This window comes from Dasypus novemcinctus, chromosome Y (genome assembly GCF_030445035.2).
Source record: "Dasypus novemcinctus isolate mDasNov1 chromosome Y, mDasNov1.1.hap2, whole genome shotgun sequence".
NCBI lineage: Eukaryota > Metazoa > Chordata > Mammalia > Cingulata > Dasypodidae > Dasypus > Dasypus novemcinctus.
The window spans coordinates 21,288,327-21,314,398 of record NC_092216.1 but is presented as its reverse complement, the minus strand read 5'-3'; the positions used below and the strand labels follow the sequence as shown (position 1 = coordinate 21,314,398).

Genomic DNA, 26,072 nt, shown 5'->3' with positions numbered 1-26,072 from the left:
TGGGGGCGGTGGGGTTGAATGGGACCTCATATTTTTTTAATGTAATTTTTAAAAATAAATAATTAAAAAAAAAAAAAGAAATGCTGAGAATTCATAAAGCCAGATGCTCAAGATGGAGGAGATAGACCTAGGGGTAGTCAGGTGGGAAAAAGTATCAGAGGACTGGCCTTTTCTTCTACACTGTGCAAATGTGCAGGAGCATGGTCCCAGTGCCTGAGCCTGACATTCAGCAGGCCAGCCCCAACCCACACCTGAATCCCAATTCTACTCTGATTGTCCTGATATTACAGGCATTGTCACTGGGCAGAGGGCTAGCAAAGAGTCTTGATTTTAGGGAGCTTTCAATCACTAGCCTGACCATCCTGCCCTTCTTCAGGGGCGCATAACATACCCTCTGTCTTTCCTTTTTTACTTTATTTATTTTAGTTTATTATTTTTTAAATTATCTTTCTTAAAATTAAAAAGGATCATGCAAAATGTAACATTAAAAAGCATAAGAGGTTCCCATATATCCCACTCCCAACCCTCCATCCCTTTCAATTTTTTAACTGTATATTTTTGAAGATACCTAGATCATAGAAAATGTTACATTAAAAAACATAGGAGCTTCCCATACACCCCACTCCCCACCCGTCCAACCCCATCAAATTTTTAAATTGTATTTTTTGAAGATACCTAATCAGAGAAAATGTTACATTCAAAAGTATAACAGGTTCCCATATACTTCCCACCCCACCCCCTCATCCCACTCCTCCCACGTCAACAACCTCTTTGATCATCATGGCACATTCACTGCATTTGTTGAATACATTTTGGAGCACTGCTGCTCCACATGTAAAGTGGTTTACATTATAGATTGTACTCTCACCCAGGACATTCAGTGGATTATAGCAGGATGTGTAATGTCCAGCATCTGTTCCACAATATCATTTAAGATGAGTCCAAGTCCCAAAAATGCCCCCATATTACAACTCCTCTTCCTTCTCCCTGCTCTCAGCAACTATTGTGGCCACTTTCTCCACATCAATACTACAATTTCATCCATTGCCGGTCACAATAGTCCCATAGCACAATATCAATAAGTCAACTCTAATCCATATTTTATTCCACTGTCCTGTGGAAACTGGGTTGGTAATGTCCACTCCACCTCTATATTGAGAGGGGGCTTAGATTCCACATCGATGTTGATTGCAATTCTGCTTGCAGTTGTAGGCACGCTCGGTTCCCTGGTATGGTGGTTGACCATCTTCACCTGCCTGTTAGCTGACCTGGGAATGTCCAACAAACCAGAGGAGTTGCCCAGAGGCTCAGGGCCCAGCTGGCATATGGGCAATTCAGAGATTCAAGTCTCCTGAGTATTCAACAACCCTAGCAACAACCACAGGTTCAGTAAAAGTATCAGAAGAGGCATGTGTAGAAAGGACATGTTGGAGTCCAACGCCATCAAACTCAGGCACATGAATTCCAAAGTAGGATCCACTGACATGGCACTGAACTCCAGAGATGAAAGACAAAATGTCAAAGACAAAGCTTTATAATATTCTTCATTTTTTAATACTGGAATTTATGGCAGATGGCTCATACCTTCTTTTAAAAGTTATTTTGGCTATTTGGGGCCCTTTACTCCTCCAAATAAATTAGATTATTGGAATTTTGATTTATGCAAAAAGGATTATTAAGATTTTGATTGGAATTGCATGGCTCTCTAAATCAGTTTGGATAGAATTATCATCTTAACAATATTTAGATTCTAGTCCATGAATATGGAATGTCCTTCCATTTATTTTAGTCTTCAGTTTCTTGTAGCAAAGTTTTGTAATTTTCTGAATACAGGTTCTTTATGTACTTGGATAACTTTAATCCTCAAGATTTGATTCTTTTAGCCATTATTAAAAATGGATTTTTTTTTCTGATTTCTGCCTCAGATTGCATTTCAGAAGCATATAGAACAGCTATTGATTTTTGCATATTAATCTTATATCCCACCACTTTATTGAACTCATCTATTAATTCTAGAAGCTTTGTTGTGGATTTTTAAGGATTCTCTAAGTATATGATCATATCGCAAGGGAATAGTGAAAGTTTTACTTCTCTCTTTCCTATATTTGTGCCTTTTTATTTCTTATCTAGCCTAATTGCTCCCATTCAATTTTCTAGCACACAATTCAATAATAATGGTGAGAGTGGGCATCCTTGCCTTGTTCCTGATCATGGTAGGAAAGCTTTCAGTCTTTCTACGTAGAGTACAATACTAGTTGTAGGTTTTTCCTACAAGCCCTTTCCTTTATTGAGAAAGCTTCTTTTTATCCCTATCTTTTGGAGTGTTTTCATCAAGGAAGTGTGTTATATTTTGTCAAATGCCTTTTCTACATCAATTGAGAGGATCATATGTTTCTTTTTCATCAAATTTTCAGTGTGGTTAAATACACTAAATGATTGTCATGTGTTGAACTACCCTTACATACCTTGGATAAAACCCACTTGTGATGTGTGATTCTTTTTAATGTGCTTTTGGAGTCCGTTAGCAGATACACTTTAATTTATACTTCCTAATCTTCATTTTTAAACTCTTCTCCAAGTCTCTGGTCCATGTTTGTTTGGTTTTTTTTTTTTTTTTTCCCTTTCTGACTGCAGAACTCTCTTTAGTATCTTTTGTATTTCTTGTCCTTTAGTAAGATATTCTGTCAGTTTTTGTTTGTCTGTGAATTCTTTGAACTCACCCCCCAGTACGTGGAAAAATTTTAATGAGTAAACCTAGAAGTGAAAAATCACGCAGAAGGCTTTGTTAATCAGGACACCAGTGCCTCACTGGTCGGTACTTTTCATATTTCAGAGGGATTAATGAGAACTAGAACAGTGAGCACATTGCCAAATGTGTTTTCTGACAAATAACAGATAGGGTGCACTCCAGGGAATATTGTGGTCTTCCCTGGGAAGGCTGGACACTTTCTTGAGGACTGGCACATAGACCTTGCAAAGTAGTGCCCAGGGAGAATTGTGGTCTTCCCTGGGAAAGCTGGACACTTTCTTGAGGACTGGCACATAGACCTTGCAAAGTAGTGCCCAGGGAGAATTATGGTCCTCCCTTGGAAGGCTGGACACTTTCTTGAGAACTGGCACATAGACCTTGCAAAGTAGTATCCAGGGAGAATTGTGGTCCTCCCTTGGAAGGCTGGGCACTTTCTTGAGGACTGGCACATAGACCTTGCAAAGTAGTGCCCAGGGAGTATTGTGGTCTTCCCTGGGAAGGCTGGACACTTTCTTGGGGACTGGCACACAGACCTTGCAAAGTAGTGCCCAGGGAGTATTGTGGTCTTCCCTGGGAAGGCTGGACACTTTCTTGGGGACTGGTGCACAGACCTTGCAAAGTAGTGCCCAGGGAGGATTATGGTCCTCCCTGGGAAGGCTGGACACTTTCTCAGGAATTAACACGTGAACCTTGGGAAGTACTGCCCAGGGAGTTTTGTGTTCCTTCCTGGGAAAGCTGGACACTTCCTTGGGAACTGACGCAGCCCCCTCAAGTTGGCATCTATCGTATCAATTTCATTGATTATGAGCCAAATGAAAGGGACAGGCCCTGGTCAGGACAGTGAAGTCCACCCTGGCAGAGGGTGCTCTGCACAGGTGTTGCTTTCACTCAAGACTCTGGTTTTGGCTGCTGACTTGGGGCTTCCCAGCCTGAGATAGATGTTGGGGAGTTTTTATTAAGACTCTTCTATTTCTCTCTTATTTTGTGAGTCTCTTCAATGATGATTTCATCTTTTCACTGATTGTGGAATTCTTGTCTCTCAATCTAATTGTCAAGATAAACTTATTAAACTAGATATGTATATACAAATTTATTTTTCATCCATTTGGGACTCTGGCCAGAGGTGGGCCAGGTATGTTGGTGTGTCCCCTGGAGAGCCAGGTATGTCAGTGGGTCCCCAATTTGGTGAGCTCATATCTACATCATAAAGGATTATGATGTAGCAGTTGGACCCCTGTTTGTAGACAATCCTTTCCCTATTTTATATGCTCCCAAATATTAACCAAAGTTTATAAATAAATAAATAAATGTCATGCATGTCTTTCTTATGCTTGAGTTAATTGAATAATTATATCAATCTCTTTCTCTCTACTCATATATCTATATAGAAAGCTTTTATCTAGCAGAAAATTATGGCATAATTGGCAGGATTCAATTACTATTACATTAGCAGGATGACTCTTTTCTAGCACTCTCAGGTAACAGAGGGAAATCATGTTGAACCACCTGTGCAGGGAAAGGTTAACTCACAAATCAACATACTGCACTTGCAGAAGTGCTGAATAAGGTTGCACCAAGGAAGTCTTTGTTCTGGATAACAGAGTCTTGGGGGTGGGGGTCTTCCAGCAGCCATCTGGGGGGTTACTGATGTCCACGTGGACTCTTTGCCAGGTTCCAGTTCTATCTATTAATTCCCTATCTTACCAGCCTGCTTCATTCCCCCCCTCAGAGAGTTTTGCTGAAGGAAGATGCTCTTTCTTCTGTAGCTACTTCCTGCTGATTAGGGGCTCACAGACCCTACCTGACAAGGTGTAGAACTCTCCTGCTTCTCTATCTTGACTGGAGGAAGACGAATCTGGTATCCTGTATGAAGATGGATGAAGTCCCCATATGGCTAACAAGATGTTGATCCTGGGAAAAATAAACTTAATTAGAATTTTGAGAATATGTGGTCCTACTGAGAGGACACCGGACCACAGGAGTAGAAAAGGCCAGGTGTTTATAAAGGCTGCATTTCCCTGACATCCTTGGGTTTATTTTCCAGGTTTTGAATACTGTTTGGGACTATTTTAGAGTAATTTACATAGAGATTGCATTTTTCCTTAAGGAAAGGACAAACCCTTCCCTGTGCTGCAGTTAGCATTTTAAGTGTCCTATGATTTTGCATCACCATAGCTGCAAGAGAGTTTGCTTGCTGTTTTAGAGCTTTTAAGGCATGACTGGTTTCATTTATGCTGTTAGTTATTTCTAGGGAGTAATTGAAATAGATCATTAGATTTTGTATAGATTGCCAACCCCAATTTTCAACAGTGGCAGTTATGCCTAAAGCAGTTAAGAGAGGGATGAGAAGGGACACTGCCTTTTTCAAAAGAAAACAGGCAAGGATTTTTAAGGGATGTTTGGTTTGTTCTCCCCTAGCAGTAGACTTTGAGCTAGAGTTAGTGGAAACAGCTGATTTTGATACAGACACTATTTAGCTTTTGTTCTCAAAGAGGCATGTCAGGCCATCCAATGACTGGCACTTGTACATTCCACAAGGTGCTTTTGGTGAGCTGGCACTTTCCTGGACCGATGATTTCATTCAGGATTAGTGCACCAAGCTGAATATTCCATTAACTTGAATAAGGGCTATGAGGGAGACCTGGGCTAAGCACATTCATTAGTTACTTAGAAAATGATGTTTACCAGGACTTTTAACATGTTTAATGTCCCTCTGCACAGGATCTAATAGAAAAGATAACACTGTAATCATCAGGCATATATTTAGAACAGGATACAGGTACAATACTTAATGCTAATTAATGTACTACTAAATGCATAAGTTTCTCTTTGAACTCCAATTAATAAATTCAAGTTTCAGATTGGCAATACCTTACATGTTATCTCTCCACAGGAGCCGGCCATAATGCCAATTTGCAATTAAGCTCTACTTGCAGAACTCTGGTTAACTATGGCTTCACTTGATATGTCTTTCACACAGTGAGCAAGCCACAATATTGTTGATCCTAGAGAGAAACTAAGAAGGTAATTTCAGTATTTTACTGGCCTGATACATAGCATTCTTTGACACTATGAAACAGTGCAAGTTTGGAGGTGGTATCCATGGCACGTTTTGCTATATTGAGCCCCCATTGGCTGCTTCAGGAGTTTGAAACTGCAACATAGTTTTCATCAACTTCAGAAGCACAACCAGAGATATAGTAAATATCTTTCTTGTTTGAGGGGTCAGTGACCAATCTAGTGAATAACTCATATAGAGAGGGAACCTGCAATGTATTCAAGGCCTGGTTTGAATGTACAAGAGAGTTTGACAATGCTGAAGTCTATCTCTTGATTTTTGTATACCTTAAACATTTCCAGTGCAATGTGTTACATATCAAATGAACTTAACTTTTTATTACTTTGCTTTTTACTCCTACACTTTTACTAGGAAGATTTTATTTTACTTTAGCAGTAGAAGCAAATTATTTTTTCCATTTTTAAAATGAAAACTGAAGCTACCCAATGGAATTAAGGTAACTTGTTATTATTACCCCTTGAATATGTACATCGAGGAGAATTTTAGGCAGGTTTCATTGCTATGAAGTAACTTTTTGCCATTAATATCAATCTAGGTTTTAAACTGAGAAGTTTAAGGTTTATGTCCTCATTTCTTTAAGGAGACATGACATGAGGTTCCTGGGCCTCAGATTTATCTGTTTTCTTTTTTTACAGTGATTTAAATAGAATTCAGGATTCTATGCAGAGGCTGCTCTTAGCTATACTGTGGTCATGTGGACCAGCAGTAAGCACAGTTTCTGATTCCTACAAGACTCCTAAGGGGAGTTTGCCAATAGGCTAGAGACTTAGAGCGTGGTGGGTATCTGAAGAGAGACTTCAGTTCCCCTCATGGAAGATACTGATGTGAATTTTTACAGTACATCAAAAGGTAAGGAAACATTAGTTCATAGGGAGGGGATTAGTGTCCAGAGTACAGTCTTGGGTCAATAAAGGGCTGTAAAAGTGAATTCTTGTGTATGGCTTGGTGGTGTGTTGGACTAGGAGGTAGGATTTTCTTGGAATGCAGGAAGGTTTGATGGCCCAAAAGTAATGAGGGCCTTTATCTACTCCATTCCCACTGTGATATGGCTCATTCCTGGGGAGAGATATGGTACCTTCCACAGGTAGGCAGTTTGCTCAGTCGATCAGAATGGAGCCACAGCATTATGACCTAGTAACCATGAAAAACCTCTAACTGAGGTCTCAATACATCACTCTCAGCATTGGATAGAACATTTGGACAAAGGATCAGTAAAGAAATAGAGAGCTTGAATGGTATGATAAATGGACTAAAACCAATAGATATGTACACAACATTGCATCCCCAAAGAGCAGGATATGCCTTCTTCTCAAGTGCTCATTGTTCTCTCTCCAGGATAGACCATATATTGACTCATAAAGCAGATCTAAATAAACTTAACAGTATTTATACAAAGTTCTTTGTCTGATTGTAATGGAATAAAGTTGGAAATCAACTATAGGCAGCAAAAAGGAAAATTCACAAATATATGGAAGTTAAACAATGCACTCTTAATCAGTTGGTCAAAGAAGAAATTGTGAAAGAAATAAAATATTTTGAGATGAATGAAAATGAGAATACAACATAGCAGAACCTATGGAATGCAGCAAATGCAGTTCTGAGAGGGAAATTTATAGCCCTCAGTGCTTACATTAAAAATAAAAGAGTTGAAATCAGGGACCTAACTACACATTGAGAGCAACTAGGTGAAGAATAGCAAACTATTCACAAAGCAGAAGGAATGAAATAACAAAGAGCAGAGAAGAAATAAAACTGAGAATAAAATCAATAGAATTAACAAGCCTAAAAGTTGGTTTTTCAAGAAAATCGATAAGCCCTTAGCTAGACTGACAAAGAAGAAAAGAGAGATGGTGAAAAGTCAAATTTGAAATGAAAATGGGGACATTACTATTGACCCCACAGAAATAAAAGAGATCATAAAAGAATACTATAAACTGCTATACACCAACAAAATAGACAATGTAAATGAAATGGAAATTTTTCTAGGAAAATACAAACAGCCTGTACTGGCCCTAGAAGAAATAGAAGACCTCAGCAAACCAGGCCCAAGTAAAGATATTGAAATAGTCATCACCCAACTACCCAAAATGAAAAGTCCATTACCAGAGGGCTTCACAGATGAATTCTACCAAGAAATCTAAGAACATTTAATATCAGTCTTACTCAAACACTTCCAAAAATTGATAAGGAAGGAATGCTACCAAAATCATTCTTAAAGCCAACATAATCTAATACCAAAGTTAGATAAAGACACTGTGCAAAAACCAAATTACTGACCTCTATCCCTAATAAATAATGAGGCAGAAATCAATAAAATGCTCTCTAAACAAGCCCAACAGCACATTAAAAGAATTAGTCATCCTGATCAAATGGGTTTTGTACCAGACATGAAAGGGTGGTTCATCACAAGAAAATTAATCACCATAACATACCACTTTAATAAATCAAAGGAGAAAATTCCCATGATAGTCTTGGTTAAAGCCAAAGAAGTGTTTGACAAAAGACAGCATTCTTGCTTGATAAATATACCTTTAAAGATAAGAATTGAAGGATATTTTCTCAACATGATAAAGAGCATGCATGAAAAACCCACAGCTGAACAAGTAGAGCAAGAAAAAGAAATAAAAGGCATGAAAATTGAAGAAGAAATAAAACTTTTACTCTTCACTAATGATACAGTCATGAGAAATCTACAATAAAACTTCTAGAAACGGGCTCAGGAGGATGGAAGATAACATATAAAAATCTGTAGGGTGTAACAAATTAACACCAATGGAAAAATGTTGGTAATGGGGGAAAATGTGAAAGGGCTGGAAGTGGAATATATGGGAATCCCTTGTATTTCTGATGATGTAACATTTACATAATCTAAAGCTCCTTTAAAAATAAGGAATATTAACATTAAAAAATCTGTAATATTGTACACTAGTAAAGAGCATTTTGGGGAGGAAGTCAGGGTAAAAAACTGTGTTTACAATAGTGACCAAAAGAATCAAATATTTAGGAATAACTTAAAGAAGGACATAAAGCATTTACTTAGAAAATCATAATGCATTACTAAAAGCAATCAAAGTAGATCTAAATACATTGATGAATACTCTGTGTTCATTGATTGGAAGATTAATTATCACTGAGATTTAAATTCTACCCAAATGGTATACAAATTCAACGCAATCATGATAAAAATTCCAACATCCTTATTTAAAGAAATGGAAAAGGAAAACCCAAATATCAAATGTATTTGGAATGGTAAGGGGCCTTGAGTAGCCAGAAACATCCTAAAAGCTACAGTGGTAAAAATGTTGTATTTGCATAAAAATAGACAAACCAATAGAACAGAATTGATGGATCAGAAACAGACCCATTCATCTATGGTCAAAAGAATTTTGATAAGGCTAAGCCAACCCAGGTCAATCATAACAGTCTGTTTTAAAAATTGTGTTGGGCGATCTGAATATCTATATCCAAAGGAAAACAAAAGAGGACCTCTATCTCATACATTATACAATAATTAACTCATCTCTTAGTTATTACAGAAATATTGAGGGAAAAACAGTAAAGCATTTGCTTTGTCAGTGAAGTGGAATCATGGTTTAACTGATCTGCCTGTGGTTCATGCAGCTATAATAGCTTAGGTACTAGTGATAGTGTACAAGCCACTTTAAGTCTTTGTTTTGTCAAGTAAGTTTTTTAATCAAAACAATTTTATTGTTACATATTAATAAAGTATAAATCCATCCAAAGAGTGCAATCAGTGGTATCTGGTTTAATCATATATTTGTGCATTCATCACCCCAATCATTCCCAGAGCACTTTCATTTATTCCAATTAAAAAAAAACTCACCTCTCAATCTCTCTATGTCTTGCCTGCCCTCCGTAGCTGCTATTCATTTTCCTTATCTCTAGTATGTTTTTATTTATATTTTGTAAAAAAGAGTTTTATATATGCAATATTCCCCATATTTGTGTTTTATGTGATAATTTACTTTACTATACAGTCCTATGTGATAATTTTTAGCTTTCCTTCTAGTAATATACATGACCTTAGACTTTTCCTTTCAACAACTGTCATACCCATACAAGAGCACTGCTAGTTACAAACATCATGGTACTTTCACCATTTCTATTCATTTCCAACAATTTTCAAACAACCTTTTTACCAGTTCTGCACAGTAAACCTCAGCTTTCCATTCTCTACCCTCCTATTTTCTGGTGACCTATACTGTAATTAACTCTGTGAGTTTACACAGTACATTTATTTCATAATAGTGCAATCATATAGTATTTTTCCTTCTATATCTGGCTTTCTTCACTTAACATAATGTCCTCCTGTTTCATCCATGTTGTCATGAGCTTCACAGCTTCATCTCTTCTTACCATTTCATAATATTCCACCCTGTGTATACATCGCAATTTGTTTATCCACTCATCAGTTGAAGGACACCTGGGTTGTTTCCAAATTTTGGCAATTGTGAATAATGCTGCTGTGATGCCTGTTAGTGTCTTTGCTCTCAGTTCTTCCCAGTATATCCCTAGTAATAACACGGCTGGATCCCATGGCAAGTCTATATTCAGCTACCTTAGGAGGAGCCAAACATTCCTCCACAGTGGCTGTACCATTCTACATTCCCACCAACAGTGTAGAAGTGTTCCTAGCTCTCCACATCATCTCCAACATTTACAGTTTTCTGACTACTTAAGAACAGTCAAATAGGTATGAAATGATATTTCATTATAGTTTTGATTGACATTTCCCTAATCACTAGTGATAAGTGTCTCTAACTTTTGAAGGACAGTTTTGCCAGATACAGAGTTCTTGGCTGGCAATTTTTCTTTTTCAGTACCTTAAATACATCTTACCACTTTCCTCTAAGCTCCATGGTTTCTGATGATAAGTCAGCAATTAATCTTACTGACTTTTCCTTGTATGTGATGCTTTGTTTTTATTCTTGCTGCTTTCACAACCCTCTTTTTATCTCTAATATTTGACATTTTGAATAGTTGGTGTCTCATGGTAGGTCTGTTTGGATTTATTCTGTTTGGGGTGCATTGCCCTTCTTGGATACTGATATTTTTGTCTTTTGTAAAGATTGGGAAGTTTTGGTCATTATTTCCTCAAATATTCTTTCTGCCCCTTTCCCAAATTCTCTTCTTCTGCAACACCAGTAATGTAAATATTTCAGAGTTTAGCTTTGTCATTCAGTTTTCTGGGACTCTGTTCTATTTTTTCCATTCTCTTTCTCTTCTCCTGTCTCTTCCATTTGAGATGTCCTGTCTTGGAATTACTAATTCTGTCTTTGAGGAGTTCAAGTCTGCTCTTACATGTCTCTAATGTATTTTTATTGTCATCCATTATGTCTTCCTTTCATTCCCATAAGCTGGTTACCTTTCTGTGTTGGCTTTCAAATTGTTCTTTATGTTCACCCAGTGTCTGTGCTCACCAGTGTTTTAATATTATTTATTTCATTAGTGGTATTTTCTTTAAATTCTTTGAACTGATTTAAGGGTTGTGTGATTATCAGTGATTAATTGTCTTAACTCCTATATCGGCTCAGGGTATTTGGTTAGTTCCCCACAACACGCCCCCTCCCCCCACCACCCCACAGAATTTAAAGAATACTTTATTAGTTTCTATAATAAAACCCATGTAGATAAGACCAAACATATTTAATACAGTACATTACAATGGAAAAAGATTAAATTTAACATTTCTGCATCAATATGCTTGTTAATTTATGTATAATCCCAACTCACCATGTACAATTGGGATAGCTTTTCAAAAGTTGACAGCACAGCTGAAGTTTCCAAATGGCTAGTTCTTTATCTTGGGCCATCTTTTCCTGTTTCCTAGTATGGCTTGTAATGTCTTGCCAATGTCTAAGCAACTGAAAATGTTGGTGAATTTACTCTTATGGTCAATTTCTCTATTTTGCCTATGTATTTTTCCCCACAGCTCTTTGATATTTGGCTCAACTCTGTCTTTATAATTGCACAATTTAAGTTATCAGAATCAGACCACACACTCACTAGTGGTGTTCAGATTTTCTCCTCGGGTTAGAATACAGAGTGAACTGAGAACAGATTTGTTCATGCAATTTCCAGACCATCCAGGAGATGGTGCACGTGAATGCACCTCTCCAAGGAGGTGTTTCAGTCTGGGATTTTCTGTGTGGAGATTCAAAGCAGGCAAACTCTCCAAACTCTGAAGAAAAGCACCTCTATTCCCCTTTCTTTTTCCTTTGAAACTCCTGACAGAAAGAAAGACGTCTCTTCTCTCAGTCAGCTGTGGTAAGCCATGGATTTTACCCCAGTTTATAACTTGGAGATAGAGGAGGGGATCCCTTTCCAGTCACCATGGGGGCTTAGTAGCTCATTTTTGATGTTGTGGCTTCTTTGTCTCTGTCTCTCACCTTTTTGGGAGTTGTGTAATGCTGTCCTGGCCTGCTGAGCACCAAAACATTTCCTGCAGACAGCTTTGGGCTTTCTTTATTGTTTTCATGCGAGCTTTGAGCTCAGCTTGTTAGTTTGACTTCATCTTCCCACACTTTGCCAAGTATACTTTAAAGATAACATTTACCAGGTTTGCTTTTATTAGCTTTTCCTTTGTTTTGGAGTATACATCTTAAACTTTTGCTGTTGCAGTAGTGATTTTTAGTCTTAGTAGCATTTTTTGTTGAGGAAGAATTGTGGATAAATGGAATCATTTTGAGATTTCCTTGTAACCTTAAAAGAACATTCTTAGACCATATCTGTGGGAAATACAACATTTTAAACTCATAAAAGTTTATAAATAATTTCCTAGAATATTTTATTCCACAAAACTGCCTTTTTTCCCAATTTTAATTTTAACTATTTTTGTACCTTCATTAAATTTTGTAAGCTGTCATGGCATGTGTTATAATAATTTTTTTTGAAAGGGTTCTGGACCAATTAAGTATTTGTATAAAGAATACATAGTTTTCTGAATATTATAAAATAGGATGCAAATTAAATTATTTCTTTTGTAACAATAGGATATAGCAACTTATTAAAATGTCATATTCTGATGATACCTTGTGCTCATTGTGTTTTATTAGCTGATAGATATCTGAAACATGGCCTATTACCCATGCCTGATTAGAGTTAAAGAAATATCCAGTGATAAATTAAAATGAGCACTTTTACTATCAGTTATGTTTTTTTAGTGCTTGAAACTTTGATGATCATTATTATGATAATCCAAATTTACTAGCTAGTTCTTTGAAATAATATTCATTTGTTTTATTTGACTTCATTGTTTCACTAAATCATGGCCATGAATTTGTTGGTTTTTGTGTAAAGATTTAAGCATTTTGTTTTTCTCCAATTCCTTCTTTTCTTTCTAATCTTTAAAGGAAATATCATTCTGCAGTGGAAGCCTATAACAACTTTTGATGACAGAAAACCTTCCTTCACAAGTAAAAGCTATGGTATTATAACAGTTAGGTATATAAAATTTACTTTTAATTATACATTAATGTGAGGAGGTTTCTCTTCTGATGAACAATATTTATTTACCCTTCTCCTTCAAAGGCAATTTTCATTAGAAATCTTTTTTTAATGTTTATAGTTGACATATTTTGCTATTTTCTTTGTCTCTAACATAACATGCATGTCAAATGTGTGATTTATGTGTTATGTTTTTCCATTCTTTATCCATTGTTGGTGTAATTAATCTGAACCCATCAAATATCCATCTACAATGCTTCCTACAGCAAATCCTTTGAAATTCCCAAATTTATCCCCCAACACTTGACCACAGGAGGAATTAAAGTACTTCCTTGAGCTTACCATGCTTGGAAGCTAGAGGTACTAAAATTATTCACATAGCCTTTGTGTGGGTGTTAAATTTTTTTCATAGTTTGTTGAAATGTAAATTATAGGAAACACGACTATAAATTACAAAATATCTAACACTGTAGCTTTTCAAAGCAGTTTGTTCTCAAATGTAAGATAAAGGAGGAATGCTAGCCGTAAGAATTCTCTCTTTATCTGTCAGACGTTAGTACTCATATTCCCAACTGTTTATTTTGTTGCTTAGCTGTCTTGGAGATATTTAATATTTGGGTGCCTTGTTGTTTTTGTTGAGTGCTTTTTATATTTTCTTTTTTCAGTTTTTTTCTTTTTTATTGTTTTTTTTTAAATGTTACATGAGCTAGTAGTTCATTCATAATTTTTAACCAATTATGGAATTATGAATGTTTTCATAATGTATATATGTTGTTTGTACTTTCAAAAACAGTTAAGAATATTCCTTTTTCTTCATATTAATGTATATCAAATGAATGATTTTGATGTAAGTATTATGATATGAAATGGAGGAATATCTTAAGTTTTTTTTCAATTAAACCTCTAGAAATGTTTATTAGGACACTAGAAACATTTGTATGTTCATTGTTAGTTAAGGAAATGAAGTGTTGACTGTAGAATAGACAGGTCATTCATTCTAATAAAATTTTAATGCAAATTATTCTTTTAAGTATTTATGAATTCCTGCTTTACTGAAAAAAATGTGTCATAAGAAAAATGCACATACCTTTGAAACTAAAGAAATAGATTGAATGATTTTGGTATCATCTGTGTCTGAATATCCATTATATTAGACTATAAACTATATTTCAGAGCATATAAAAGGAAGCTTTTGGTGCTTTTATAACTACATTCTTTGATGAACATAAGTATACTTTCCTACTTGATTTTATTTGTATATTGAGCCTCTTTGGCTGTTTGCCAATGACACAAACATTTCCCTTTAGGTCTCAGTTTCATCAGGTCTTTTTCTTATTAATAGTAACAAGAGAATTAAAGGAAGAGCAAGGAAGAATACAAATGTATTGTTGTCTTACTAATATATAGTTTCATAATCCATGTTTTCTGTAGCATAGCTACCATTTTAAAAATAGAAATAAGGGATATTTATTTTATATATCCTATATAATTAGAGGTGAAATTTAATTTATTCACAACTGAAATATTGCTTCTTATTTAATTTGATGGTTTCATATATACTACTACATCATCCAGTCTTTTGATTGACCATGTAGTATAGCCAGAATTGTAAGTATTTATTAAGCAAAAATTTGGGCACTTTCCTATAACTTTGATAGTTTCCAATTTTGGCTTTGTAATTCAAGCTAAATTAATAAATTCACTGAAATATTTTAATTTTACTGCTTCATATTCTTAAAACTAGAACAATATTTGTATCAGGGATAATTGCTTTTAATGTTTTTATTTTAGATTTGATGCATCATAGATCTACTAGGAGACAAAGTCACTAAGGAAAGCAATGCTATTCAATATCTGCAAAGGTCTCTGGAGACAGAGCTTAATTCTGGCCAATCTTGTTACTTCCTTGGAAGGTGATACTTACTAGATACTGTGTGTGCCTTTGTTTATTTCTGCTTGAGAGTTGATTTTCAGTCTAAAATGTTATGTAGTATAATCTGGCCAGTGACTCAATATTTTAAGTACATTAAAACAAAAGATTTCAGGAGTGGATATTAGGCAAGTGGTTGAGCTTTCCATGTGGAAGATACTGAGTTTAGTTGCTAGTGCCTAAAAAAAGAAAGAAAGAAAGAAAGAAAACAACAAGCAAAAAATAACCGGAAAAAAACCCAACAACCTAGGAGAGCTGATGCGGCTCACTAGCAGAGTGCTGGCTTCCCACATATGAGGTCTCAGGGTCAGGTTCAATCTGATATCTAAATAAATAAATAAATAAATAAATAAATAAATAAATAAGATTTCTGGGAGGTAAAATTGATACCAGCTTTGTTTGTACTTTCTAATAGGATGAATTGCTTTTAGTGAGTCATTTCTTACTTTCCTCATTAAATTTTGTTTTCATCCTACTAGAATTGCTGGTTTCTAAAAAATCTTTGTCCTTTCAGAAATCACTTGTATGATTTTTCTATTAAATAATTACATTCACTCTGATTTCTATCATTTCTTAATATATTTACATAAAAGAAAAGAGAATTGATTTCTTTATAGCCAGAAGACTGTTAGTAGCTTGAAGAAACTTGTTTTTTAATTGTGATTACCAGTTTTGCACCTTACTGTGGAAATACGTGCATTAAGCATATATCTCAGCCACAGTTCTACTTGAAATCTTAAATTGAGAAAATGGGTTTGCAGGGAAAGTTCATGTAATAATAGATTTTTGCAATCCAAAATAACTTGGCCTTTCCTTACTTGGAGTATTGAAGTAAGAATCCTAAAGTTTCAGTCTTCTCAGATATCACTATTATTATTTTTTTCTGCTTGTATACCTGCATATATAATGTAGATGAAGCTGATAGATTATGTGTTTTATTACCATCAGATTGTATTTTGGTATGGTGGAAAGATCAGTGCCTGAGAGCTAAGATTTGGATTCAAGTTATGAGTTTACCACAGACTATTTGTGTAATTATTGATTTTCCATATAAACCAGTTGATATCTTAATTTTCATTAACCTATTAAATGAGAAAATTAGATTTAATCTCCCAAGTTCCATTGTACAAGTTATTAAGGTGAATTTTAAATTCCCCGGAAGTTGCCTCAGCTCCCAAACACCTATCCAATTTGAACATATTTCCAACTTTGCTCTTTCTTTTGACGTTTTGCCACAAGTGCTATATCTATTTATCCATCCATCCATCCATCCGTCCATTTTCTAAACATTTGAGAATGGATTGTGTACATTATGCTCCTTGAAGATATAATACTCTCATATGGAACAAATATCTTCAATTATGTAACCATCCAAGTGCATTTAATCAAGTTGAAGTAATTTAACATCGATATAAACTTTACAGGGTTTTTTAAATTTTTAATTTATTTTTTTAAAAGAGATATAGATCACACAAAATGTTACATTAAAAAATGTAAGAAATTCCCATATACCTACTCCCCACATCCCCCACTCTTCCAACATCAACAATTTCTTTCATTAGGACTTTACAATCTTTATATGCCACTGATTTCATTTGTCCCAATAATGTTCTTTGGAACCTTTCCTCCTCTTTTCTTAGTTTCCATCTAGGATCAAGTTTTGCACTTAATTGTCATTGTCTCTTTAGTTGCTGTTTCCTTTTCTTTTATTGTGAGAACATACATATAATATAAATGTTCCTATCTCAGCCACTCCCAAGCATACCATTCAGTGGGATTAATCACATTTGCAGTATTGCTAAAGCCTCACCCTTTCATTCCTAAAACTTCCCCTTCTTCCCTGATGGACATCCTGAATCCCTGTGTGTTAACTCACCATTACCCCTGACTCTCATCCCTAGCACCCATTCTCTCAATTCTGTCGCTCTAAATGTATATAATAATTTATGTAGTTACTATGGGCTTAAATTTAACATCCTAAACCTTTTAACAAACACTTGTTTAGATACCGCCTTAATTTCAATAATTTATGCAGTGTTTCTGTACCTCTCAATTCCCCCACCTTTATGAAGTTATTATCACAAGGCACATGTTTTTATACATTATGACTTACCTTACAGTCATATATTTACTTTTTAATTCATTTAGGAAAAAAAAGTGAAGTTACAAACCAAAAAATACTATCAACCTGGTATTTACATATACCCATGTTGTTACCCTACAGGAAATCTGAAATCTCCATTTCTTCATGTGGCTTAATTTTATTGTGTAATATCTTTGCCTTTCAACGTACATATTCATCTGCACTTTGTATATGGCTGATCTCCTCTAGTTTTTGCTTATCAAGGTGTCTATCTTAAATCTCTCCCTCTTTTCTTAAAATAAATTTTACTTATTTTTCATTGTGTAAAATATGTAAAACTTATATTAACCATTTTTCATTGGTCAACCCTTAGGTAATAAGTACGTCAACAATTTTATGTAACTTTTACCACTCTGTTTCTAGACTGTTTTCATCATACCAAATTGCTATTCAAGTTTTAGAAAGATTCAAGATGACTTCATATCTTGCAGGCAATCTATTGATCAATCAGAAGCAAGTGTAGATACCTGGTGTTCAATAGGGTAAGTCTATTTAAGAAGTTTAGTTGATAGACAAGGAATATTCACTGATAATACTATATAATTTGTAATATAAAATCAAGTAGTCATATTTAGTCAGCTATTCTTCATTTCTCTTTCCACTGTACTGTATCAGCAGCAAAACCAGCCTATGGATGCCCTACAGGCACCTATTTGTGCTGTACAATTAGATTATGGGCATTCTGCAGCCTGGATGGATCTCAGCATTCTGTATGCATTCTGCAGCCAACCTCAGGATGCCATTAAATGCCATTTAAATGCAAGTAGAAGCAAATATTGTCATAATAGCTTTGCCCTTGCAGGAAGATTTAAATATTTACAGGTATTATTTTAAAATAGCTTATTTTAAAAGACACATTTTTCTCCATGATACACAGTCAGGAGGAGGGTGGCTGGAATATTTGTTTAGCTGTGCTTTTATTTCAATAACTTGTTTTCTTATTTTGTAATAGTTTGTGGTATTATTTTATTTTTATATTTTAAATAAGATATGGTATTTTTTTTAAATACATTTTTCCACATTTACATTTTTGCTGGGTAAGAATTTACTTAATTTGTCTGTACATTGTTTACTTTTTAAGTTGTGATAATTTTGTTCTTTTTTCTTTTATTTACTTATTTTAATGTTACATTAAAAAAATATGAGGTCCCCGTATAACCTCCACCCCACTTACCCCAGCCCTCCCACATCAACAACCTCTTTCATTATCATGGCACATTCATTGCATTTGGTGAATGCAATGGTTTACATTGTAGTTTACACTCTCACCCGGTCCACCCAGGGGCCATGGCAGGACCTACAATGTCCAGCAACTGCCCCTGCAGTACCACCCAGGACAATTCCAAGTCCTGAAAATGCCCCCACATGATATCTCTTCTTCCCTCTCCCTACCCATAGCGGCTACCATGGTTGCTTTCTCCACATCAATGCTACATTTTCTTCCATTACTAATCACAATAGTTCCAGAATAGAATAACAGTAAGTCTACTCTAATGCATACTCTGTTCTTCCATTCTGTGGACCCTGGGATGTTTATGTCCGCTCCACCTCTATAATCAAGAGGGGGTTAGATTCCACATGGATGATGGGTGCAGTTCTCCTGCTTGCAGTTGTAGGCACTCTTGGCTCCCTGATGTGGTGGTTGACTTTCTTCACTTCCTTTTAGGCGGCTGGAGTAAGTTCATTAAACCAGATGGTTAGGAGTTGCAAGTCTGTTGAGGTTCAGGGCCTGGCTATCACATGGACAGTTGAGAGATTCAGGTCCCCTGAGTATACACTAAACCCCAGCACCAACCACAGTCTGGTAAAAGTTACCAGATAGGCTTGTGAATAAAGATCACATCTGAGTGTTCCATCACACTCAGGAACACATTTTAAAGAAACAAACACAATTTGTTACTTGTGCTTGAAATTGTGTGAAGATGCCTGTGAGAACTCTGTAAAAGAGTTCAGCTTTGTTCTCATATTCACAAAGTATATTCTGCCTGGTCTTTATACTATCATCTTTCTCAAAGTCCCAAAATTAGAATCTGTTTCTTTTTGAACAAAATAAGCAGCTAGATTCTTGACGGAGATTTAGTTCACTTGCTCTTACTCAAATGGGCTTGTATTAATTTGCTTTTTACATAAATTTTCCTAGGGTCAGTTGTGTAACCTTCCACAATATAAACAAAATTACTTCCTAGTATAGAGGAGGTATGGAGCCTACCAATCCCCACAAAGCTTTCCTCCAGGCAGGGTGCCTTGAACACAGTACAGCAGGTGAGAAGTGACATAATAAGTTCTGTAGGTGCCCAGCTTTAAGGGTTTTTTTCATTCTCTAGTGGTCAACCTACTTTACTAAGTCTAGAAAATCTTTTATTTAAGTGAAGAGATAATGAATTCAAAATAAAATTCCCTCCAATATGGGAGGAAATTTGAATACAAGTTTAAAACCTTTTTTATTCTCATGCATTTGAAATTAAGGTTTCAATAAAAATATTTTAGGGGTTAATTAAAAAACAAAGCAAAATGTGGTTTTCTAAGTAGATAACATTCTTCCATTGGTGATTCCTTTGATTTTGATTTTCAATATTTACAATCACTTATGTCCACATCCCTTTGAAAAGTATGCAGCTTATAAGTGTCACAAGTTTAAAGGAATGAATTAAGAATATCCAGAACCAGGTTTTTGTCTTCCCCTGTGATTCTTAGGATTTTAAACCTCATCATCCAAATACTGAACCTGTATTAGGCCTCAATCATGCGCCAATTTCACAGCACTCCTTGCCAGTACACATGATGACTTCTAGCCAAGTAGATGTCCTGTGCAGTCCTGTCAAGAGGAAAAGAACATTTAGTCCAACAAAGGTATAGGTGCACTTTAGAAAAACTAAAAAATTCCAGTCAATAAAGAAGCTCCAACACTCCTGAGGTTATGTACTAGATAGTAGATAGTGTAGTAGACAACCTGTCCTGTGCTTTAAATTTGTGGACATTAGGGAGTGAAAAGATTTTAAACTAACTTGCTTCTTTTTTAAAAGGTTTTCTATCCCGGAATCTTAGCATTCTATTAAATAAATAAAGTAGGGGATAAGTTTATCAAATAATTATTTATCTTCCTGATTTTATAATCCTAACATACTTTTCACTATAATTTATAACAATGAAATAAAATGAATGTTGGAGTTAATGGACAGCCTCCTTAGATACATTGGTAATGGTTTAGGTATGAACCTTTTTGGGTAGTTTAAGGAATCAATACATGTTTTAAATGTACAATTTTCCAAATTGATTATGTGTATTATCCTATTACTTATTTAAAATAATAAATCCTTTTTACCCAAGTGAATATTAAATATATATACTCAATTCATAGTCATTTGATTTCCCACTAGTCATTACTTTTATTATGAGGATTTAGCCAAATAGTCTTTAATTTTTTAAATAATTTTTCTTTAGAATATTTCTGATACCTGGAGTAGTGGCCATATTGTTTCACATGCTCCAGAACAGCAACAAGTTCATTTGTGGTGTCTGACACCACAGAAATTACAGGTAAGGATATTATTCTGAGTTTTCTATTTCTATGTTAAAGCAGTAGAGGCACTTTAATTCTTTCAGTATTATTAAAATTTGAATGGCAGTAAATTAAGTAAGTGTATACATAATTAAAATGAGCCTCCATTTTCCAGTGTCAGAAATTATGCTTGTTGTGTTTTGTATTTCATAAAGAAGTAATATATTCATGTGTTATTAAGAACTATTAGAAAGTAGAGGATATATAAGGTAGAACCTCTTTAAAGTTCCTTCTCTTAGCCACATATTTCCCTTTGCCAAATACACCTAGTCTTCTTAGTTCCTTATTTTTTTCCAGAGGTATTTTGTGCATGCATAAACATATATGACCTTTTTCCCTCATATATTCCTTTTTGACTTTCTTCTATAAATGAAAGGTAAAATGCCTTATGAGTGTATAGGATAGGACTTTGTTTTTTCCTCAAGAATGTAGCTGTGAGACCTTCCCATGTCTATGTAGAGCATTTCTGCTTTTATTATGTCTATACATTATACAGACTCAGTATGTATATTAATGCATCCATTATTTGGTGAGAATTCTGTTATGGGTCATCCACATCATTTCCATTGTCAGTATTATAAACAATTCTGCCTTAAGCACTTAACACTTAAATCTCTTTCTATGTGAAGATTAGAAATTCAAACTTCACAGTGCACCCTTGTTCAGGTGGTGAATTTTTTCATTTTTTCCTACTTTTCTCAGACTTCAGAAAAGACATGGAAAATTATTGGTCAGACATTACTATCTTTGACCAGAAAAGTTCTGAGTTTTATCAATAAGGGTTTGTTTTATAACATGATATTCATTAGATTTGTTTCATAATATTCTTCTTTTCTTTCTCTAGCATTTGAAACAGCTGCGTGTGAATAGAGATAATTTAAATCCAGCACAGAAACTGATGCTGGGACAGTTAAAAAGTTAGTTTGTCTTAATGCAGCAACACCAAGTGTGTATAGCATTTATATTCTAAAATTTATCCCTGTATGTTAATGATTCATTTTACCTTCTGACAGCGTTCTGTAGAATTCTTTAATCAGAACATTTTAAAATAATAGTGGACAGAGCTTTTTAGAGAAAATTGTCATAAATTAATTTAGTACAAAAAACCTGGGGCACTACTATGTTTTATGTAATATTTGATATGCATTGTAAGCAGTTAGAATTTTTATTTACTTCATAATTAAATATCCCAAATTTAGGAGGAAACATTTTAAGGTTTGTTGGATTAAAGGCTTTGGCAAGTATGTACAATTGAATGGAATTTAGAAATCCCTCATTAGATAGTGAGAAAAGGATTTATAAATTTCTGATTCATTATTTTTAATTTTCAGTTATTTTCTTTTTTTTATTATGTTGTTAATAAATGGTCTTTCCTTTGATTATAAAATTAAACAGATTTCTGCTCTACTCTACAAGTGTGATAGCTAAAAATGAACATAATTTCTTGTTTTCACAGTGTATATATTTTTTAACATAGAGTAATTAAATGTAGAATAAAATTGGAAAGAAATTGGTTATATATTTTTGAAGTCACACAAGCAGGTTTTATTTCTTGTTTTTGAACATGAGACAAACAGGAGTTGCTTACTTACAATCTACTGGAATTCCTAACGGGCCAGTAACTGACTCATCACTGCCTCCAAACTCTATCTCAGGCCAGCAGCCACATGCTGCTGTGACCAGAGAGCCTAGCATCTCTCACCCTGGAGTTCGCCCTGCTTGTCCTGGGCAGCCTTTGTCCAATGGACCTTTTCCTGCAGGCTGTGTTCCTTGCAGCACATCCAAAATGCTAGGGAGTTCAGAAATTATTTTGATAGGCAGTAATTGTATAAAAGGAAATGGAAGTGATGGAAATGTGCCTTACCTACAGCGAAACACACTCAATCTACCCATAACTGCACAAACTTGACCAGCAGTACAGAGGAGCCATGGAGAAAACAGCTATCTAATTCCATTCAGGTAACACCAACACTAGCTGTTTTGTTAGTTTCTCATAGAATATTTCTTCCTGTGATATGTGTACATTTTGGAGGAATAAGAAAAAAATTAGGAACTGATTTTATCTATAAAACTATTTTAAACAATTCATAATTATATGAGAGTTTTAAGTGTTACTATGTGTTTACTCACTATAAAATTAATATACTTATATAATATGTCGGATAATCTGAAATACTTATATATTCACAATTCCCTATTTACCAGATGCTGAGTGTTATGGGTTCATGCTAATAGGTGAAAAACTAATAAAGTTTCAGTTACCGTTAATTACAAGGAATAGTGTAAGTATGAGAATGCTGAGTAATTAGGGGGCCATGATATTAGTCTCAGAAAATTGAGGGAATTTGGAAGGAGAAAGGAAAGATAAAATGAGGCTAGTGAAGTTAAGAGTATGAAATGTGAGCATTTAGTTTAGAGTCTAGAATTTCATGAATGTCCTTTTTATCAGATATATGATATATTTGCTCCATTGTTACTTTGTTTTTAAACCTTTTACTTCTGTATATTACACTATGATGTGTCATTTTTATGCAGTTGTTCTTCTGTATTTTTTGGGTTTATTTCCATAGTGAGTGCCCAGAGTGGAATTGAAGACTCAGATGGTTAAAATTCTAGCATATTACATGTAGAGACTTTATTATTCAACCATAGAGGAAATATGTAGCTTCTTGCTGGAACACATTCTAAACAGTGTTGTTGTAGGTCATTTAGTAAAAAGTAGATTAAGTATTTTTTTAAATTCAAGTAATTGTGAAAAATCATGTGTAACATATAGGATTTCCAAATAGCACCGTATTATTAATTATCACAACTTGTATTTGTGTGGTACATTTGTTACAATTGATGAAAACACTTTTTCATAATATATTAGTTCATGATTTAGCTTACGGTTCAGTGTGTTATGCTGCTACATAGATTTTGTTTTCCCTAAAACTAAGATTAATTTTATTAATTTTTATGGAGGAATAAGATGGTGTAATCACAGAATTGTGTATTCATCACTACCGTAAATGTTTTGCATTTTCATTACTCCCAAAAGAAAACCCCCTAATGCTTAGCAGTTACTTTTCAATCCTTTTATCCATCCCCTGCCATACATATCTGATAACTTTACGTTTTTTCTTGAAATACAGTCAAAACTTGTCAGAGACGAGAGGTACAGAGTTCTGGACACTGAACATTCAAGAGTTATCATAACAAAGAGCAAGATCAGGAAAGGCTTCACTGAGGTGCTGACATTTGATTAAATACTTCAAAGAGTTGCTGACAAACCAATGAAGATCATTGGGATAACTAAGGAGCAGTGGGTCCTCAGCTGATTTGAGGAGAAACAAGAAAGCCACTTAACTAAATAGTATAAACCAGGAGTAATCTGAGAAAACTGAAGGTTTGGGTAGTAATGTGATATGTAGGATTTGACAGATGGGGATACTCACCACTATACTAATGAGGACACGACTGTAGAATTTGTTTAGCCATGTGAGTCACTATACAGACATTGGATTTTACTCTTAAAAAAGGAAAACTGTAGGAGTGCTTTGAATTGATGAATGGCATGATCCTTTTTTTTTTTTTTGCTTAGTTTATTAAGGATAATTTCCAAACTATTAAATTTACCCACTTTCAATGAATAAAGTTATATTTTGACATTGGATACAGTTGAATATCCATCAACAAACTAGTTTTAGAATATTTCCCTAACCCCTAAATGTTCCCTTGTTCTCTTCAGTCAGTTCTTACCAATATCCCTAGCTGAGGCAACACTAATCTGCCATCCATCTCTACAGTTTTACTTTTCAAGGAATTTCATACAAATGGTATGATAAAACATTTAGTCTTTTATACCTATATTCTTCTACTTAACATGTTTTTGATGTTAAATTTCATTGTTATATATAATAATAAATGCTTTTTATAGCTGAGTAATATTCTCATGTATATATAGCAACTTTTTATTTAACCATTTACTAGATTAGAAAATTTTTTTTTTTTTTTGGTGTTATATGTCATGTTACTGTAAGCATCCTGAAGTCTTTTGATGGGTTTTATTTCTCTGTCTAGGGGTAGAAACCTGTGCATGGAATTGCTGTTTTGGGTGGTACATATATGTTAAACTTTCAAAGATTCTCCCGAACTCCAATCCAAAGTGGCTGAACAATTTTACTTCCTATAAGCAGTATAAAGTGATTCCTGTCAAAGCAGATTCTTTTCTCCTGGTATATCTTTAAATTCAGTTCCTGGATTTAAAAGACACCAGTCACTCAGAGAGGAAGTGTTCATTTAATTGCACAAACAATGGAACACAGTAGCTTCGTGGCCAAAACTGTCTCCAGATTTGCAGAAATTCTCTATTTAAAACACCAGGATGCCAATGAGTAATTGGGGTGGAGTTTGAACCGGTTCTTTCATTAATAAACATTAAGGGCTGCAAAGGATGGGGGTAGGTGTGGGGGTGGTGGTCTGTGAATCACAAAGGTAAAACCATTATCAGAGATCAAGACATCCAGGAGAGGGGAATACTAAAAATCAGTTACATGATTTTTCATATGGCTATCAACCAGAGGAAGGTGGAGTGGTCACCCTATCAATAGAAATGTTCATATACAAAGGTAAGACTTCTCTAGAGTAACCATTACAATGGTAGGTTTATAGTTGGAAATGGTCACATATAAAGGATAAAGTCACTGTAGACATTTTCAGTAACTTCCTATTGCTATGAACAATGGTGTGTAAATATTCTTTTTTTTTTTAAGATTTATTTTTCTTATTTCTCCCCCCTCCCCGACCTCTTTCCCCTCATTGTCTGCTCTCTGTGTCCATTTGCTGTGTGTTCTTCTGTGTCCACTTGTATTCTCATTAGGTGGTTCTGGGAACCAATCCTGGGACCTTCCAGAGTAGGAGAGAGGCTGTTACTCTCTTATACCACCTCAGCTCCCTGTTCTGCAATGTCTTCTCATTTTCTCTCCTCTGTTTCTCTTGTTGCATCATCTTGCTGCACCAGTTCTCCATGTTGGCTGGCATTCCCCTGTGGGCTGGAACCCTGTGTGGACCATCTCACTGTGTGGGCCAGCTTGCCCTCACCAGGAGATCCTGGGCATCAAAACCTGGACCTCCTATATGGTAGATAGGAACCAATTGGTTGAA

The 26,072-nt window shown here is 35.1% G+C and overlaps 1 pseudogene; it reads left to right on the top strand.

The window, feature by feature from the left end:
• Positions 1–26,072, top strand: part of LOC139438282 (lysine-specific demethylase 6A-like) — a 67,492-nt pseudogene that overhangs the window by 8,382 nt on the left and 33,038 nt on the right.